At 38.8% G+C, this 8785-nt stretch overlaps 1 pseudogene; it reads right to left on the minus strand.

Moving 5' to 3' along the window:
- Positions 1-231: 231 nt before the first annotated feature.
- LOC105987457 overlaps positions 232-8785 on the minus strand; it is a 15573-nt pseudogene continuing 7019 nt past the window's right edge.

Here is an 8785-nt window from a genome sequence, read left to right on the forward strand (position 1 = left end):
GCTATGTACATATGACCATATTAAGATGAGGTTATGTGAAATGAACCCCAAGCTATGGACACAAGAGGTCTTTCTTTGTTGTTATTTCTTTTAATGTACTATGTGATTTTTTAAAAATTTCCTTTGTTTGTTCTTTCCTCTATGGTCTACCGCTGTTGTCACTGTATTTGATTTTGGTACCCTGCATCTTTTTTTTTTTTTTTTTTTTTGCAATAAGCAAGAGGAGTTTATTCAGCGTTTGCGCAAACGGTCTCTCTGCCTCGGCACGGGAGAGAGCCCTGAGCAGCGGTTACAAGCATTTTTAAAGGCTAAAACTACAAGATTAACGCATATCACAAAGCGTCCCATGATTGGCCCCTTTAGAGGTCACCGTATACACCAGCAATCACCTTTCTACGCAAGAATTTAGTAACATTCTTAGTAAAATAATTGACGCAGTACAAAGGGGGGGGGAGGGCTGGGGCTGATAATTTACCCTGCATCTTGTACATACATTTATCTAATTTGGGGAGGGGAAGAGAAATAACGAAACATTAAAACAAGTACACAGGATGGCCCATTGCAACAATACCCACAAGACAGTATATTGGAAATGAACTTTACAACTTTGTGGGGAGAGAGGAGTGAAGGAGGTTGGGGAGGAAAGGGATAGTGGGAAAACAACAAGGGAAGGGGTAACAATGCTTGACAGAAATATACTCTTTGCCTTATTCATGTAACTGTAACCCCTCTGTACAGTATCTTCACAATAAGATAATTTTTTAAAAAAGGATTCTCTTGAACCTGTCTGTCCTGGCTGACTTCAAGCCCAGATCCTCAGATCTCAGCCTCCTGAATAGTTAAGATTGTAGGCCTGAACGACCAGCACTGAACCAAATTTGTGTTTACATCTCAAACTTCATGGTAATTTGATAGTGATAGAAAGCTATCGTCATCTACATTGATATTTCAAATTAAGCACTTGTCCTACTATTCCAAGCTAACAGGAAAACAAACATAATACGTATTACATTCTTTTTTAAATAAGTTTTTTTATTGTGAAAATACTGTACAGAGGGGTTACAGTTACATGAGCAAGGTAATGAGTGCATTTCATATTGAGCATTGTTACCCCCACCTTTGTTTTTCCCCTACCATCCCTTCCCTCTCCACCTCCCCAACTCCTCCCTGCCCCTGAAGTTGTAAAGTTTGTTTACAACATAGTGTCTTATATGTCTCATTGTTACAATGGATCAACCTGTATCCTTGTTTCAGCATTTTGTTATTTCCCTTCCCCTCCCTAAATTAGAAAAATGCATATACAAGATTCAGGGCACCAGACTCAAATACAGTGACAACAGGGGTTATACCATAGGGGGAAAAACATACAAAAGAAACAAAAAATCACATAGTACATTAAAAACAACAGCAACAAAGAAAAAAACCACTTGTGTCCCTATCTTGGGGTTCGTTTCATTTAACATCATCTTATACGACCATATATACATAGTTGTGACCTTTTCTGCTTGTCAGGTAGTATTATCCTAGACATATACTAGTTATTGCACATAAGGGAAACCATGGGACCTGTGTTTCTTCGGGTCTGGCTTATTTCACTTAATATAATTTTTTCCAAGTCTTTCCATTTCCTAACAAATAGGGCAATGTCATTCTTTCTGTGGAGGCATAGAATTCCAATGTGTGTGTGTGTGTGTGTGTGTGTGTGTGTGTGTGTGTACCACATTTTCTTGATTCATCTACTGAGGAACGTCAAACAAGGCCATACTAAAGCTACCAGCACAACTCTGTTTATTGCAACATAGCTAAAATATGTTTTTTTTATAAAGGTCAAAATGAAGCTGAAACCAAAGTTCAAGTAGCTTCTTTGTTAGGCACACAGAAGAAGAATTAAACTTTGGCTATTGCAGGAACCAAAGCAATGCATCCAGACAAAAACATCTCAGACTACCAACATATTGATGAAAACAATTTGTTAAAAGAGTTAAGGATATTGGAAATAATAACAACACACAACAACAAACACAACAAAAGCATGACCAATGCTTTTGAGTGGTTTTTCTACACTCTTGAAGAATGTATGCGTGCATATATATATGTATATGTATATACTTATATATATACAGTACACACACACACACATATATATATATATACACACACACACACATACATATACCTACATTTACTCTCACTGTATTGTTTCTCTCCAGTTAACCTGGAATTTGAATTTAATGACTTATCTTTGTGGGACAAGTATAAGTGAGCACAATTTTAAAAAAATTGAAAAAAATATTAATTTAGTACAACCTGAAGTAGAATCTGCTACTACAACTGATAGCTTAAGAAAAGTGTTAAGAGGAGATGGAGGTATAGCTCAAGTGGCAGAATGCCAGCCTCAGCAATAAAGCCAAGCAAGAGTGGTAGGTTTTGAGCTTAAGTTCAAACTCCAATAACAGACACATGTAGGTGCGTGCATGTGCACACACACACACTCACCTGTTAAAGTCTTATTAGCTGGGCGCCAGTGCCAAGGAGCCGTAGAGCTTCTCCTATTCCTTCCTGTAATGTTTTCAGGGTGTCTGCTTTGATATCGAGGTCTTTGATCCATTCAGAGTTGATTCTGGTGCAGGATGATATATAAAGATCTAGTTTTAGTTTTCTGCAGGTGTTAACCAATTTTCCATTCCATTTTTTCAGCTCCCTTATCGAAGATTAGGTGGCTATAGGTCTGTGGGTTCATTTCTGGGTCTTCAGTTCTATTCCATTGTCTTCAGTTCTTTTCCATTGGTCGTCAGGTCTGTTCTTGTGCCTGTACCAAGCTGTTTTGATCACTATGGCTTTATAGTAGAGTTTGAAGTTTGGTACTGATATTTGAGGATCATAATTTGAAACCACTATAGGAAGAAAAATACCCAAACCTCTCATCTCCTATTGGCCAGCAAAAGGCCAAAAGTGGAAATATGACTCAAGTGGTAGAGTGCTAGCCTGAGTGAAAAAAAATCTATAAAATAACTGGTCTTAGTTCCAGCCCCAGTTCTAGCATATGCACACACACACACACACACAAACACACACACACACACACACATACACATGCATGCATACTCACTCACATACAATATTAATTTTAAAAGTTTATTTGGCAAAATAACAGAGATGCTGAAAAGTAAGATGTTTGCTTATCAGTCATTATTTTTCAGAAAATATTTGATTGGTCATGTGTTATTGAGCCCAAAATGTCAACAATGAACTTCGTTATTTCTCATGGCCTTATACATTAGTAGTTACACTTTTTAACAAGGAAAATTGTATTCAATCACTGTATTTGATCACCATTATCAATTGTAAATAGCTTTGAAAATCAGTTCTTCCTGCAGAATTGAAAATGTGTAATGGACACAACCTAAAATTTCCAAGATAACATGACATCAATGGGTAAAACTCTATGAATTAATTCCATAAACAATAATTTTTTAAGTGCTAAAGTCATGCTATTTTTATTCCGTTTCCATGCTATAAATTTGAAGCAAGAAAGAAAATCTCATTGTTACACAGATTTGTGCTGCTTCCCAACCTAAACTATTATTCAAAATTCACAGTTCCATTTATTTTATTTTTAAAAAAAATGGTTACATTGGGAAGCTTCTTCCTAATCCCTAATCCCAAGTGATTTGTCTGAGTAGAAAGGCCTAGTACAAGAATAACCTCATAGAATCCTACAAATAACTTCTAAATCATGAATATGACTTTCTAGTCAAGGGCTAGCGACTAAAACTTATAATCCTAGCTACTTGGGAGTCTGCTATTGGGAGGATTGAAGTTCAAGAAAGAAAGTTTGCAAGACTCCTTCTCAATCCATAACCAGGTACATTGCTGCATGCTTGCTATCTCAAGCTATGCAGGCCAGCTGAAAAAGAAAAGTCTGTGAGAGCCTATCTCCACAGAGGACATTTGGGCACAGTGGTACATGCCTGTAAGCTCAGCGACTATGGGAAGCCTAAACTAGTTGGATCTTTGCTCAAGTTCATACCCAGGCAAGAAGCAAGTGCTTCTAACCAGAACAAAAAGCTGTATGACTCAGGTGGTACAGTGCCTGTCTCATAAGTGCAAAGCCCTGAGTTCAAACTCCACCAACACATAAAAAAGAAAGAAAAAAAAGAGAGGAAAAAAAAGAACATTTTTTTTCCTTTTCAAAATGAGGACTTTCTCTTTTCTTTCGAATGATGCTAAACTGTCCTTGGCCTCCAAACAAACAAACAAAAAGAATATATTTCAAGGACCAAATTGGACATTGTGTTGCAATATCCTGAGAAATGAACTGAGGCAAACTCTTGGGGCGGGGAAAATTCAGTCATCAAATTGCCAATATAGAGCAAAGCACAGAGGACAGGGGGTTTTTCTTCACTTTGGCATTGCACAGTGAACAATTTACCCAAGCTGAAGAGCATTTCACTTTCTGATTCAGAGTAGAATCAGGTTCAGGAAAGTGAATGATATAAGTCTGACTTGGTTTCAAACTGTTTAATCAGAATTTTTGTGTGTGCCAGTAGGGGGACTTGAACTCATGGCCTGGACACTGTGGTCCTGTCCTTTTTTTTTTTCTTTTTTTTCCCCCTTTCTTTTTCTCAAGGTTAGTGCTCTGCCACTGGAGTCACAGCTCCACTTCTGGCTTTTTGGTGGTTAATTGGAGATAAGAGTCTCAGGGACTTTCCTGCCCGGGCTGTCTTTGAACCTCAATCCTCAGATCTCAGTCTCTTGAGTTACTAAAATTGCAGGCATGAGCCACTGGCACTCAGCAAATAATAACTTTTGAAATATGTTTTATCTGAATGGTATAATAGGTATTGCTATCAGAGCGTGTGACTCAAAGTGGTATAGAGCACTAGCCTTGAGCACAAAAGATCAGGGACAGTACCCAGGCCCTGAAATCAAGCTCCACAACCGACAAAAAAATTTTTTAAAGAGAAGATCGTTAGACTGGCCAAAAGTTGAGGGTAAGTGACAATATTGTCTTTTCTCTTGGTGGTACAAAGTGAGCGATCAGTTATTGATATAAACATTATTAGAGTTGCTGCTGCTACAGTTTTCAAATTGGTCTGGAGGAAATGTGAGGGCTGTCTGGGGCAGCACTTGCGCTTTGTGCATGCGGAGGGATTACATGAAGAATGAACTATCCCAGTATGTGGAGGAAGGAAGATGTTTCCAGAGACATGAATTGGCTTCACATTGGACTCAGAGCACTTGCAGGTTCAATTCACTTCCAGTGTGGTCCTCAGGTGGTACTCAGATCTACTGAGACATGAATAGATCCCTTGTGGTGGTGTGGGTGAGCATTCAGTCAGGTGGTATGGAGGAGGCAGATGAAGGGTATTCTCAACATATTACCTCCTGATGTATTTTTTCCTCATCTCCAGAATGGCTCTGAGGTGCTTTTCTCCTAGAGCCAAGCAGATACTGAGAGGTAAAATATCTTGGAGGTTGAAAAGAAGAAAGAAAATCATGTATGCTGGACACTGCAACTCCATAAAAGTGAAAAATCAGGGCAAAAGTACATGTATGTGGTCAGGTGCTGGTGGTTCATGCATGTAATCCTAGCCACTCAGGAAGCTGAGGTCTGAGGACCCTGATTTGAAGCCAGCTAGGCTAGGAAAGTCTCTGAAATCCTTATTTCCAATAAACCAACAAAAACTCCAGAAGTAGAGCTGTGACTCAAGTGGTAGAGCACCAACCTTGTCCAAGCTAAAGGTCAGTGCCTAGGTCCCAATTTCAAGCCCCAATACCTGAACCACCACCACTACAACAACAGCAACAACAAAAAGTAGATATATGCCATCTAGAGGAAATCAGCATGAAGGATGAGACTAAACACAAGCAATTTTTTAAATGATGAGCATCACTATTAGATGATGAAAAACTCTAAGGAAAGAAAAACTTTTTGAGATTAAAAGAGGTATCCCATTAGGAAAAAAAATAGTAATTCACCAAGAGATTAATACAAATCCAGAAATTATCACTTTTGATAGAGAACATACTATTAACTTCCACTCACCAGCAACAGTTATTAGACCCAGATTCAAAGATGAGACATGACAATCTTACTCTTGGTGGCCCTTGATCTTCCCCGCCCCTTTAATGTCAGTTGACTGATACCTGGGCACTGACTCAAGATACTTGGTGACCTGGTTGTTTTGGTTATTGTTTTATTTTTGTGTTTTTTTAAAAAATTTCTATTTGTCATAGGAAAGAACCCTGAGGCTGTTATACCTGGTAGCAAAGATTTTATGCGATCCCTAGACCATTTGATTTGTGGTCCCTTAGAAGGATACAGTTCAAGATTATGGAAGAACTTACACAATAATATCATCCTTGCCTTCAAACAAGTTCTACTCTGCCAAAGGCCAGCCTCTTCATATTCTGACTTCAGTTGCTAAACCATGCAATAGATGGTACAAACAGAAGTATTCCAGGCATGAGATGTTAAAGGTCTTAGAGTTAAAAATAAAGGCAAAGATAAAGTCTTTTAAAAAAATCAAATTCACTCACCCAAATGCTAGGTGAGAGAAACGTAGGATTCTACTTCATTTTAAGTGCCTGAACCACTGCAAGGCTAAAATGAAATCATATTAGATCTCCACAGGTCTATAGAGTTAGGGCATTACATAGATTCAGGCTCTGCATTTAAGTGGAGTTTGGATCCTACTCTTTAAATTAGGATTTCACAACAACAAAGAAGATAGAGAGATGAAAATGTAAAAACCATGAAGTTACTTTGAGACTTTGCCTCCTGCAGCTTTCCATAGGAGCTGGCTAGCTCGGCGTGGACTCTGATTTCTACATTCTCCACTTATGTCCAGTAAATGGGATCTCTTTGGAGGGGATAGGAATTGTAAGCACTCACTGTTTTTAAAGAGGTGCCATGCTGAGTCAACCCAATAGAACTAAAAGCTAAGACTACCAGCAGCTCCCCAAAGAGAGTCTGACAAGCCCTCTGCCTAAAAAAAAATGGCAGTGCAGAAATCTACAGACCCTCCAAAAATAGAAGAATTCAGAAAATTGTATGGAGAGCCATGATTCTGTTTAATTATCACTATGTTTCATATGAAACTAAAGTGGTCACAAGTTGGGTATTTGCCCCTTTCTACCTACTTGATTATGAGTCTAGCCACATAAGCTGGTTCAAGATGGAGTTTTATTTTCCTGGCAGGAACAAGGGGCCAGCTGAAATTTGTTGATAGCAAACGTTATGCCCAGCATACAATCAGGAAATTTCTCAGAAACCTCCTGCTTGCTAAGCAGGCCGCCTACCACTGGACACACTCTGCTACTTCTTTCTTCTGAAGGTTCTTTTCATGATAGGGCTTCATATTTATGACCAAGATGACCTGGACTGCGATCTTCCTATTTCTGCTCCTCTTTGTTGCTGGGATAGCAGGCGCATACCATTATACCGACACTGGTTGAGATAGAGACTTGAGAAATGTTATGCCTGGCCTGGCCTCAAAATGCAAGCTCCTTTTTAATTCTGTGTAGCGCTTCTTATCTGTTTATCTAAGGGGAAATAGACACTGCGGATAGAAATCAGAAAAGATGATTGATCTATTTTTCATATATCTGCGGGTTTATAGAGAAAGGGGAGAGGATTCATGAACTAGTTGCTAAGCAAGTATCTTTTAAAATGATGGATTCCTCTGTGTGTGTATGTGTGCATGTGCGTGCGTGTGTGTTAACAAATTTTAATTAAGGGCATCCTTTATGCCAGGAATTGATAAGTTAAGTATTGATTTATAGCAATGAACAAAAAAAGGTCTAGATCGGTGGGAGTTCAACATCCAGTTGGAACCAAGAGATAAACACATGAAAAGAGAATGTATAATATGGTCAGTGGAGATCAATATTCTGAAGAAAGAATAAAGCAAGCGCAGTGAGACTGTGAATGTCAACCAATGAAGGACTCAAACCCTTTTTATGTGGGTAGTTTGAGAAGGTGTCATTGAAAAAATAAACTGTGAATAGAAACATGAAAAAAAAGAGCAAAAAACACACACTAAGATTCCTGAAAAAAATAGCAAAGGACCAGAAGGCCAACAGAAAACAGAGGGAGAAAGAGTGTGTTTTGGGTGCTTCAGAAACAAGGACCAGGAGGCCATATGAGCTGGATGGGAGAACTGCTTTTACAAAGACCGAGAGAGGGATAAGAAGGTAGGCAATGATATCACAGAGGCAGAAGATGAGCTGCTCAGGAGGCTGAGATCTGAAATTACTGATTCAAAACCACTGGGGAAGAAAACCCCAAAGGCCCCTGTCTCCAATTGATTAATGAAAAGTAGGAAGGCAGAGGTGTGGCTCATGGGGTATAACATCAGCTGTGAGTAAAAAAAGAAAACAAAACCAGAGTGAGGTCCCCAGTTGAAACTCCAGCACACACACACACACACACACACACACACACACACACACACACACACAGTTTTTTGGATGACAGTGATGGTGTTGGCTTCTATTCTGAATAAACAAGAGTGAAAGAAAAGTTAAAGCTGAGAGATCAAAAAATGTAGAAAGAAGCAGGAAACAGTGACTCAAGACTGTGATCCGACTCCACTCCCAAATTACTCAAGCTGATTCAAAACTTTGGCAAAGTAGCAGGGTATAAAATTAACCCCCAAAAATCAATGGCTTTTCTGTATGCCAATAATGAGAAAAGTGTGGCTGAAATTAGGAAAGCAACTCCATTTGTAATAGCCCCACAAAAAATAAAATACCTAGGAATTAACTTAACCAAAGAAGT

Source organism: Dipodomys ordii, unplaced genomic scaffold (genome assembly GCF_000151885.1).
Source record: "Dipodomys ordii isolate 6190 unplaced genomic scaffold, Dord_2.0 Scaffold42, whole genome shotgun sequence".
Lineage (NCBI taxonomy): Eukaryota > Metazoa > Chordata > Mammalia > Rodentia > Heteromyidae > Dipodomys > Dipodomys ordii.